Raw genomic sequence first — 12268 nt, 5'->3', positions numbered from 1 at the left:
AAGGAAACTGGAAGAGTGGTCGAAGATATGGCAGCTGAGATTCAATGCCAAGAAGTGCAAATCCGAATGAACTGTATTCGATAGGGGGGGGGGGGGGGGGGGGGAGGCTGATGTGCACGGAGAAGGAGAGAGACCTTGGGGTGATAGTGTCTAATGATATGAAGTCTGTGAAACAATGCGACAAGGCGATAGCAAAAGCCAGAAGAATGCTGGGCTGCATAGAGAGAGGAATATCGAGTAAGAAAAGGGAAGTGAATATCCCCTTGTACAGGTCTTTGGTGAGGCCAGGTGAGGGCCCCAGACTGGCCCAGAGGCCTCACCTGGAGTACTGTGTTCAGTTCTGGAGACCGTATCTACAAAGAGAAAAAGACAAGATTGAAGCGGTATAGAGAAGGGCGACCAGAAAGGTGGAGGGTCTTCATCAGATGTCATACGAGGAGAGATTGAAGAATCTAAATATGTACTCCCTGGAGGAAAGGAGGAGCAGGGGTGATATGATTCAGACTTTCAGATACTTGAAAAACTTTAACGATCCAAAGACAACGACAAACCTTTTCCGTCAGAAAAAAATCAGCAGAACCAGAGGTCACGAGCTGAGGCTGCAAGGAGGAAGACTAAGAACCAATGTCAGGAAGTATTTCTTCACAGAGAGAGTGGTGTATGCTTGGAATGCCCTTCCGGAGGAAGTGGTGAAGTCCGAAACTGTGAAGGACTTCAAAGGGGCGTGGGTTCATGGGCTATACGTATTACCAATTATTAGGCTTATTCAATATTTGTTGATAGTTAATGTGACTTTCAAGGCATAATTCACTTTCAATGCATATCCAGCATAGCTCTCTGCTTCAACGGCAGGGGAGAAGAAAAACTAATACTTCACGCATATCCAGCATAGCTCTCTGCTTCAACGGCAGAGAGCTATGCTGCCGCTTACCCAACTAATCAAGCTTGATATTTCACTTGGATGCAGCTCCATCACTGCTCTCTACATTAATGGTGGGGGTGAAAGGGAAATAGAACCTAAGGTTACTAAGAGCTAAGAGAAACAGATAAGTATGAGAAAAAAAGTATGAAGCTTGCTGGGCAGACTGAATGGGCCGATTGGTCTTCTTCTGCCGTCATTTCTATGTTTCCTAGTTTCAGAGGTGCATCCCTGCATACCTCAACCTTCTGGGCCAGTCTGGGGCCACCAGAATGTTCCAGCCCCCATGATCTGCTGCTTTCCTCAGTACTCTCACTAATAAAGGCCATAGCAGAAGTATGTACAGCAGCTGGTCCACCAGCCACAGCTGGACTAGGGCATCTACTCCTTTTGAACCCTGTTCCTGGTGCCTGCTGAAAAACGTTTCTGCCTTGGCATTCCTTCCTGTTGCCATCAAGTCCCATTCTCACTGTCCCCACCTCCCTAACACTGTTGAAAACGCTTCCTCAGTTAAATCCCATTCTCTCTGGTCTAGCGCATGCCCGCTGAGATAGTCTGCCTGTGTTCTCCTTCCCTGCTACATAACTGGCTGTTAACTCCACCAGGTTCTTTTCTGCCCAGCTCATTAGCTGTTCCACTTCTTCCTCTAACTGCCAACTTCGCATCCCTCCTTGCCTGTTTATGACATGGCTATGGTGCTGTCAACGGATTTCTTACTGGCTTCGCTCTGACCCTAGGGCTTAGGTATTTGAGCATTAGCCTTACTGCTTTCAGCTCCAACAGATTCATTGAGACCTCCCTCTCCTTGGCTGATCACCTGCCCTACACCACCCAGCCTAACCTGCTGGAGTCTGTCTCTAACGTCACCCAGTCCAGCTAATAAGTTGCTTTCTATTAGCCACCAACACAGGTGATCCTTTCTCCATATCTTTGAGTGCTGGGGTTCCATCTTGAGAACATTCTGGAGAGAGTGCATGAGCCTTTGCCCATGGGACCATCTCTATGGTCGCTGCCATCAACCTCAACACCTGCAGGTAATCCCTTGCTGCCTCTTTCCTGGCCACTATAAGCTTCCTCACCTGGAAACTCAGTTTGTCTGCCCTTTTTCTGTGTCAAACATACCTTTGCTTGCCCAGTGTCAAACTGGCCCCCAGGTAAACTAACCTTTGGGAAGGTTGTAAATTGCTTTTGGCCTAGTTTACTACCCAACGTAACTCCTCAAGGAGCACTTCACTCTCCTTGAGAAGCTGCTGCTCTCCTCTGCCCTGGCTCTCATCAGCCAGTCGTCCAGATATGGGTGCACAGGTATCCCTTCCTTCCTTAGCACTACTGCCACTACTACTGTCACCTTTGTAAAGGTTTTTGGTGCTGTGGCTAGCCCAAAACAGCAGTGCTTTGAACTGATAATGGTTCCCCAGTACTGCAAACCTCAGGTATCTGTAATGCGATTCTCTGATGGGGTTATGTAAATATGCTTCTGCTAGGTCCAGCACAGTCAGAAATTCCCAAACTGCTCCAAGAAAAACCTCAATGTTTCCATTCTGAACCCTTTCACCCTGAGCACTCTGTTCATCTTTTTCAAGTCTAACACCGGGCAGAACGTTCCTTCTTTTTAAGGTACTACAACATATAGAGAGTAACAACCTGTCCCCCTCTCTGAGACTGGAAACGGTACTATCGCTTCTAGTGCCACCAGTTTGTCTAGGGTCGTTCTGATTGCCTCTCTTTTCTCCTGCGATCTGCAGAGGGACTCCAAAATGAATTCTGTCACTGTGGTAGCCAACTCCAGGGAGGACCCCCGGCAATCACCTCCAGGACCCACCTGTCCTTGGTGACTCTGGCCCACTCCTTGAAAAACAGTGTTAGGAGATCGCCCACTGGAGGAGGTTCGGGGTGACCCCCCAAACCATCATTTAGCCTTTTAAAACTCTAGGTGCTGTGGGGGCTTAATCTCTAACCCAGCCTTGTGCTACTCAAAAGAGCTGTTTCAGCTGTGGTCTAAAACCCTGACTGCACGGGACTCTCACTTGCCTAAACCTTCTAAATTCTTTGATTTTTTTGTTTAGAAAGGGCCTTAAGGGACCTTTGGGCCTATCCTCTGGGAAACACCGTGGCTCTGAATCTACCAAGCTCTTCATTAGGGCATCTAATTCTTTCCCAAAGAGGAGTCACCTTTTGAAGGGCAGGACGCTTAACCTTGTTTGAGGGTGCATCTGCCATCCAATGTGAGCCGCAAACAATTCCTTGCCACCACCACCGATGCCATCTGCTTGGCTGAGGTTCTGATGAGATCATATAGCGTGTCTACCAGAAAGGCAGTCCCTGACTATTCTGGTCATATCTCCTGGGCTCTCTCCTAGCCCTAACATTTCTTACTGGAGCCATTTGTACAATGCCCTGGGTACATAGCCCCCACATATTGCTGCTTGTAAGGACAAACTCGCTGTCTCAAATGCTTTCTTCAAAAAGGCTTCTACCTTTCTATCCTGTACGTCTCTTAAGGAGGTGCCCCCTTTTACTGGTATAGTAAAAGGGGGCACCTGCTGCCACTGGGACGTCTACCTTTGGGACTTTAGTAACCTATCTACCTCCCCCTGTTGTAGTGGGTAGAGGGATGTCATTATGGATTTTGTTTTTAGGACCAAATTGGGCATGACCCATTCTCCCTCAATCATCTCTATAGCAGGGTGGAAGGGAAAGGCTTTTCTGGTTTCCTTATACCTCTCAGGATTGGGTCTCCTTGCAAGTTCTTTTCCTCACTATGAGGAGGCTCAGTTCTAACTTCCTAAATCTCACTGCTACATCTCCTTCACCATGGGAGCTTCCTCTGGGAGATCCAAATCCCCTGCATCACTCTCTGAACCACCAGGGAAGGACGGGGGGAGTTCCCTCTGTCCTGGGTTTCTTTAAACCTGGCGTATGTTGTGAGCTCAATGGGGAATTGTTTCGCAGGGGACCTTCTAATGCAGCCCCTTTGGCTTTCGTTTCTTTATAGGCCTGATGCATTAGCAATATAAACATGAGGAAAACTCACGTTTCCTGCCCTGTCCCTTGCCTTCTTCCCCCTAGGGCTTCTCTATCAGAGGACTTGCCTGCACTTCGGCTGCATGTTGGGCCCTCTACCCGATCAAGCTGCTCTCGCAGCTCCTTCTGAGTCAGCAGCACATCTGCTTGCAGCCTGCCCCTGCCCTCATCTCCACTGTCTGTTTTTGGGCGATTCACAGCCAACACAGCAGGGGCAAAAAGCAACCCCCGATGAAGCTCCTTGTCCCACATGGTGCACATTTCCAGCCCCTCTGGGTTATGCGTCTTGCTGCTGGGGGGGAAAGCTGGCACTCCTGCCACTGTGGCTAAGGCTGCTGAACTGCTCCATATGAGCGCATGCCTCCCCCCTTTTGGAACTGCCCTCTGCAGACCTGGCATTTTCCTTAAGAGGTGAGGAGGGCATCTCCAGAGTTTACCTACCTTGCCCTGCTACTATTTTTTTTTTTATAGCCCCTAGCTATCCCAGTATACACCCACACCTAACCAGAGGTAGAAAACTGCCCAGCTATCTATCCCAGGATATAGCTAAACCTGAATGACTTAAGCAAAAAAAAAAGTGGAAAAAAAAATTCTCTGCCTCCACCTATTGGCAAGCAGGGGAATCCCGCAGGTATGGACTGGGCTGCAGTACGAAAAGGATACATTAGATCAGCCAGGGGAGGGGGGGGGCGGGGACGGGACAGGAGAAGGTTGATGGTGATGGCTAGAGGGGAATGGGAGTAGCTTTTCACTTAGCCATAGGTGCCAAATTGCTTGGCTAGGGCTCTGATCAGCTAGAACAAACCCTGGGTATGTGACCTCATGTAATCTTCAAATTAAGAACATAAGAACATGCCATACTGGGTCAGACCAAGGGTCCATCAAGCCCAGCATCCTGTTTCCAACAGTGGCCAATCCAGGCCATAAGAACCTGGCAAGTACCCAAAAACTAAGTCTATTCCATGTTACCGTTGCTAGTAATAGCAGTGGCTATTTTCTAAGTCAACTTAATTAATAGCAGGTAACGGACTTCTCCTCCAAGAACTTATCCAATCCTTTTTTAAACACAGCTATACTAACTGAACTAACCACATCCTCTGGCAACAAATTCCAGAGTTTAATTGTGCGTTGAGTAAAAAAGAACTTTCTCCGATTAGTTTTAAATGTGCCACATGCTAACTTCATGAAGAGCCCCCTAAGTCTTTCTACTATCCGAAAGAGTAAATAACCAATTTACATCTACTCGTTCTAGACCTCTCATGATTTTAAACACCTCTATCATATCCTCCCCTCAGCTGTCTCCGTTCTACATAAGGAGAAAAAAAAAATTCCCCACAGAATATTGTTCCAATTTGATGGCAATAATGCCCATGAAGCAGATTCACAAGTGCTGGGAAGCACACCTCATCCTGCTGAAATCCAAACTCAAGTTTGCCCTCTTTAACTCATGATCCTCCTCTGATCCCTCACTATCCCACAAAATGAAGTACTGGACCGAATACCCTTAATGTTTTTCAGCTGGTATCCAGTGTCTGGCAACTAAAGACAGTAGTTTGAATAAATACCAAATAGAGAAAAAAATCATTCAAAGCTGATTGCCTTGTGATAGTGAAGCTGCCCACAACAGATTTTGGTTGGGGAAAAGACAGGAGGATGTGTGGTATAATTTTATTCTAAAGAGTAAACTGGATGTTGCAGTCATAAAATGATTAAAAAAAAAAAAAAAAGCATTCATGGATTGACATAATGCAAAACAATGCACTTTTTTTTTTTCAACTTTTGTTACAGACTCTGCAATCCAGTTATTTCTCTCAACTTTATTTTGGTTTATGGCTCTCTAATAAAAATAGTACATTTTTGGATGTTGCTCCTTCACTATGTCAATCAGTTAAAATATTTTAAACTAGATGTGTGAACACTTCATGATGCCATGTTTCTTTAGTACAAAACGTTTGCATATGGTTGACTAACAAATGACAGAGCTGCTTTCAAAATACTTGATGACATCACAAGCTGCTCTGCCCTTCCTCGGATTACAACTAAAGTAAAAATAAAAAGCAGTTAAATGTTAAGGTGTCAAGGGTACATGAAAATTGTGAGCCAGGAGTCACTGGGTGATTTTCCTGTGGAAGAATTCTGAATGACCTTGAAGAGTTTGAAATGTGGAAGAATAGATATGACTATTGGGTTTCCCTTTAGGAAACTAAATTAAAATGCTGCCTAACACCAGCTAAAGACTTGCTGTCATGCATGCCCGTTTTGCTCTATTGATCCCTCTTCCTCTGGTGCGCTGTCAGCCCTGCAAAGGCACAAGATGACATTACAGACAGGCAAACTAGGGTTCTGACAGACATCAGCTTGTGCAATACTATAGAGGAGAAAAGTACAAGAACAGGCTTGCTAGTAGAAACATCAATACCAAGCAAGTACTCTGTGGAATGTATGGAGAGAGAAAATCCTCAAGTATCAAAAAGGTGCAATCAGATCAAGAAAATGTGGCAGAAAAAGATACAGAAAGACCCAATTGTACTGAGCACCAGTGGCCTGATTAAAAAGTACTTCCAGGCACATCTTGATATGTTGCATATACATATTGCATCTTAAGAACTATACAAGGAAACTCTTTGGTGCAATGCAAGCACTGGAGGCATTAAGCAGTAAGTTTCAGAGCACAAGGTCATATCCAACATTCTAGCTTGCAAGCAAAGTTCATTCCTGTCATGGTATGCGGGAAACTAACTTATTTGATACATTACCCCTAAGAGCTTTATAAATAATCACTATAACGGGGGGGGGGGGGGGGGGGGGGGGGAGAGAAGACACATTGGAATCATGACCCTGCCTTGACAGAATTGCACAGAATAAAGAAGTTGTGATTATCTGGGACTTTCCCATTCCAACCAGGTAAAGGAGAAACACAGGAATGGCATTAAAGTAATGCCAGTACAAAGTGCCTATTCTGTACTATTTATGGAGGGAGAAAGCTCATTAATACCAAGAAAAGCAACCTAAGACTAAAAGAAATATGTTGAAAAATGATACATAAATAGTTCTAATTGTATTTGCCACCATCAGTTTGATGAATTTCTTCCAAGCACACTTTAACATGCTGCCTGCATATTACATACAATGAACACCAAACAGAAGTTCTCTTTGGCACAATGCTAATGTTGAAAAACACAGTAGCAGTAAATTTGAGATACAGATCATACCCAACGTCCTGTCATGGTATGTACAAAACAAACCTATTTGGAGACACCACATCAGGTGGGGGGGCAACTCGGGTCCTTAAGAGCCACAAAACTCTCATGCATGTTCATTGTGGCTCTTGAGAACTGAAGTTGCACTACACCAAGACAGCATTTTAAGAAGGTTTCTTGTTTGTGTTTATTCACACACCTGAAGGATTATAAAACGACCCAGCCTAAAAAAAAACCAAACCGCAAGCACATTCCATGTTTTTTAAATTTCTGAGGGAATACGGTTTTAAATTTTCAAGTTGATCAGTATGCCACTAAATAAATCTAGCACCAGAGATAGCAAGTAACCCAGTTTCCTAGAGGGAGAGGTTGGATCAGCTCTGGCTTTGATACCCATTTCTGATGCATTTTGTCAACTAGTATGGGAATTTACAAAAAGGAAGAAACAAGACTACTAGGAGTAATCAAACATTTTCTAGAAATGATATTTGGTAGTATTTAGCACTGCTGTAGTGTAAATACAGCATACAGTGGAAGACTATATATGAAAATTTCTTAAATTAAAAGAAGTGCTGTGCATTTTTATTCCAAATATTGGAACATATAAGAAATAAAAAACAGGGGTAGCCAATTCCAGTCCTCAAGAGTCACAAACAAGTCTGATTTTCAGGATATCCATAATGAATATGCCTGAGGTATTTTTGTAGTAGTAGTAGTAGTAGTATCTGATTTTTTTTAGCTATACATACTATTAGAGGTGAACAACTCCAGTCCTCAAGACCTACAAACAGGTCTGATTTTCATGCAGGCCCTAATGAATCTGCAGTGTATGCAAATCTCTTCTGCATATTCATTATGGATACCCTGAAAACCATTTGTAGCTCTTGAGGACCAGAATTGGTCATCTTGAAATAAAGGAAGCCTATGAATAAGAAAGCAAGGAAGCAGGCTAGTAAAAGTTCATAACAGCCTGAGAAACAAGCTGTAAAATTGTAAGCCGTAAATAACTCTTGAACAGAGATCTATGGCAGCAAAACATACATACAGTACAGAGCGGAGATGGTCAAATTCCAGTTTGAGAGCCATAATGAATATGGAAAAGAGACTTGCTTACAAACATCTCATGCATATTCATTATGGATAGCCTGAAAAATCAGATCTGTTTGTGGCTGTTGGGGACTGGAGCTGGCCACCTCTGAAATAGCATACAACTTCAAGATCAGATAATATACATCAAAAGATGTTAAGTACTTAGCTAAAAATAAAATCATAAAACTTTAGTTTTAGGCTGTAGTTGCTCATTTATTTCTGTTTTACTACAGCAGTTTCTCTTTTCTGTTTCTATTCCTACATGCTTTCCATGTCTATCTTTATACGTGATTGTATTGTCTTCCTCACTATAATCTTACCAATTTGTTTTTACTCACAAAAAAGGATGCAGGCTAATATTACATACATAAATGAAAAACAAACATACACTCCAATTTTCTGCACACTATAAAATATATATATATATTATTCCAAACAGTTATAAAACATGCATCCCTATCTTTGATGACAGCTATAGTTCCCCCTTCAGCCCTATATAGCAGGAAGTCCTGGAGGAAGGGAGGGTATATATAAAAAAACACCACATCTGCAGGCCATCTCTTATCCTTGGATCCAGCCCCAAAAGATTAAGTTTCTTATTCAGCTGATATATTTTTTTCTTGTAAACCAAAGGAAAAGTGTACCCATTGGGGGGGTTCATCACAAATATTTTTCATATACTAACTACAGCACATTTCTGACCTCAAATACATGAAGTTTACCTAATTATTATATTCCTAATATCACCTAGGGTCTGCCTCACAATGGGCTGATTTTCAAATTAATTTACAGCTCAGAACTGGATTTTATACGTGTAAATGCACTTTATCTGCATTAAACGCTTTTCAAAATTGCTAGGATATAATTCACCTGTAAGTTTTTGCCTCTCGTTGGCACAGAATCAGGCCCTAAAGTAACAACAGATCTTTGAACAATATTGATGCCACCCTTAAAGTCGCACAAATAAAAATGGAAAAATTGAAATTTTAATTGAGCTGTGCATGTCACTGACCCCCCTTTTTTTTTTAATCAGTGCATTCCTTTCCTTCTCAACTACTTAAAACTTCAGACTTCCTATATACAACTTTACGAAATCAGCCTTTCCTCTCCCAACCTCTAAATTATGAGCTTGACGCGGGTTTGCGAATCTACCTAAAGAAGTAAATAAACTCAAAACAAGCTGCAAGTAAAACAGGGTCCAACACCCCGGGGACTACTAAAGAGAAGTAAGCCAGAGACGAATGTTTTCATCGCGTGCAAAGCCCTTGCCGGCAGGGAACGTGAGCGAGCCGCTTTCATACCCGCGAACGGCGGAGAAGAGCCTCGCGGCCTCTTACCTTCCGCCGCTGCAGCTCGCGCGTGCCGAGCCCACCAGCACACCGAGGGCGACCTGCACGCGCCAGCCCAGCCTCGCGCAAACACGCGGCGCGCGGAGAGCCGCCACAATTGTGATCTCAAATTAAAAACGGGGCAACCGCGTGACTGCGACCCGAGGACCAATCATTGGCCGGCGGGTGTGCGGACTGCGATGAGGACTGGGGGCCCAAAAACATAAATAAATAAACCGAAAAGGAAAGGTGGAGATGCAGGGGGTGAATAGGAAGAATCTGTGTTGTTTATGGCAGCACAATCTCCCCCCGTAACCTAAGTGGTAAGTAAACCCATTCCCCAAAGCAAAGTATAAAGAAATAGCAAATAAATCATACAAATAGGATTAACTCTTGAGTATTAGAAACTCAAATGGAATTTCAAATGAAATTGCAGAAAATTATGATTGGCTGATGTGAGAAACTTCTTTAGAATGTAAAGATTAGGTGTGGTGACTCATGAGAAAAGGAAGGCGACAGCGAGTATGAAGAATGAGTGTGAAGCAGGGCCGATGCTTCCATTGAGCGAACTAGGCAGTCGCCTAGAATGCCAACCCTTTGGGGGCGGGAGGAGCAAACTTGCTAGTGCCAGCCGCTGGCTACTGGTGGCAGCTGAAGAAAAGAGGGGAGCGGCCTGACAGGGCTGCAAGCAGAGTCTATTTGCTGGCGGCTGAAGAAAAGAGGGAAGCCCCACCAGGGGAGAGTGTGAATGGAGAGTGAGAGGTACAAGACTCTAAGGTTCCTCATCTAGGCACTGGTGTGAAGGATGGATTTTAACTATATATGCAGTGTCTGGAAATATGTCAATGGTAAATTTTCTGGAACATGGAAAAATATTTGTCACAGTGGTCATGGGACATGCTGTGCAGAAGTTGGAAGTAGTAGATGAAGGGAAAGATATAGTAAGATAGAGAAACTGGCACATTTATTCATGCCAGGAGAAAAGAGGACCTGGAGAAGAAAAAGAACAACCTGAAGAGCTGGCTGGAGCAAAACCACATTCCTATGACAGAACAAGGCGATGCACAAAGGGCACTTTCAGGCCAATGCAGCAATCTGGACGTTAAAACACTGTGCTCTGGATTTCAGTGCATAGTTTTAATGTTCAGATTTAAATATTTTAACTGGCAATGCAGTAAGCTAATGCTATGCTAATGCTTCAGGAGTTAAAAGCAGTTTGCCTGTAAAATGTGATTCAGCACAGGCCAAATGCATATTTTAACTTGAGAAGGGGTGGGAGTGTCCCTGACAGGCACTTATACCCCCTAAAAAAGGAGAAAGGCTTTAAAATATCTGTGGATAAGTATTGACAACCAGGTAAGTGGGGGCAACTGCTATCACTTATCCAGATAAGTCATCTGCAGACTTTCTAAAAACTTTTTCCTCTTTTTTAGGGGGTTTAAGTGCCAGTGCAGTAGTGCTAGAAGCTTAATTCCCTGTACGTACCTGGATCAGTCCAGACAGTGGGTTATATCCCCCGACCAGCAGATGGAGTCAGAACAGAGTTTGAGAGCGTCAGCATATAGAGTAGTGCACCCTCTGCTGGAGCTCAGTATTCTTCTGACTCCAGCAGATGTGAGTGGGGGGGATCCACTAGCTCCCCCAGATTGACAGGGTTTCTTCATTTTTGGTTATTTCTTTATTTTTCTCCACAGTATTTCCCTGTCTTATGTTTCTCTTCATTTTGGATCCTTAAAATTAAAAAAAAAAAAGACTTTTCAATTTTTGAGGAGGCGTGTGCCTGTGGCTCTGCCTTCTCTATTCTGTACTCCTTTTCTCTTCCGTTGGGGTAAGTGGAAGTTTTTTGAGTTTCTTTCTCCACAGGTTTGCTTCTTTTTGGTGGTGCCCCATGGATGCCGGTAGTTCCGGCCGCTCCACGCGTCGTTTGTGGGTCCCGCGGTTCACAAGCTCCGTCCGCGGGTGTGTGCTCAACTGAAACGGGGGTTTTCCCCCGCAGTTCCTGGACCCCTTCGGCGGGTTGTTAGGGCCATTCCAGGCCCCCCCGCGGCACTAGCTCGTTTTTGGCCCCCCCCCCCCCCCCCCCGAGGCTTTTTTCCCGGTGCTGACATGCCACGGTCCTCGAGGTGTGAGGCCTGCGGCGAACCGGGGAATCAATTTCTGAGGGAGGGGCTTTGTGAGCGGTGCTTCCCCGACGGGGAAGGCACCCTGCAGTCCTCCAGTGCGATTTCGGACCTGCCTCCTCCTCAGCCCGGGCGGCGCGGGCCGGCCACGACGCCGCCTTTGGCGGGATCGGTGGCCATTTTAGGGGGACAGCGTGAGACGGACTCGCTCCCAGATGCAGACAGGATTGGTTGCACTGGCTCTCAACAGGCTTTGCCCCCGGCGGGGGGTTTGCCCGACCGGGGCTCCCAGGACGGTCCCCCCCCCAGGGATTCCAATCAGCTCCCCGTTTTTTTTTCTCACCTGATTTTATTCTGGCAATGCACATGGCTTATTTGCAGGGTATGGGAGCGCAGGCGCCGAATCCCCTGGGAGCCCCTCCCCCCAAGATTCCTAAACTTGCTGTTGGTCTCACTGCCTCGCCCGTTACGCCTGGATCCCTGCCGGGTCCCTCTCCCGTGCCACCCCGGCGTACCACGGGGACGGCTTCGCCGGTGAGAGACGACTCCCCGGAACCCCCGGAGGCGCATCCGGATGGACATACGGAG

The 12268-nt window shown here is 45.2% G+C and overlaps 1 protein-coding gene across 1 annotated transcript in view; it reads right to left on the bottom strand.

The window, feature by feature from the left end:
* LOC115088740 (barrier-to-autointegration factor-like protein) overlaps positions 1-9716 on the bottom strand; it is a 31723-nt gene extending 22007 nt beyond the window's left edge. Inside the window, exon 1 of the mRNA XM_029596978.1 lies at positions 9570-9716. The gene's annotated coding sequence lies outside the window, so the exon portion shown is untranslated. The remainder of the gene's footprint in view (positions 1-9569) is intronic.
* Between the last annotated feature and the right edge of the window lie 2552 nt (positions 9717-12268).

This window comes from Rhinatrema bivittatum, chromosome 3 (assembly GCF_901001135.1).
Source record: "Rhinatrema bivittatum chromosome 3, aRhiBiv1.1, whole genome shotgun sequence".
Taxonomy (NCBI): domain Eukaryota; kingdom Metazoa; phylum Chordata; class Amphibia; order Gymnophiona; family Rhinatrematidae; genus Rhinatrema; species Rhinatrema bivittatum.
This window is presented reverse-complemented; position numbering and strand designations above follow the sequence as displayed.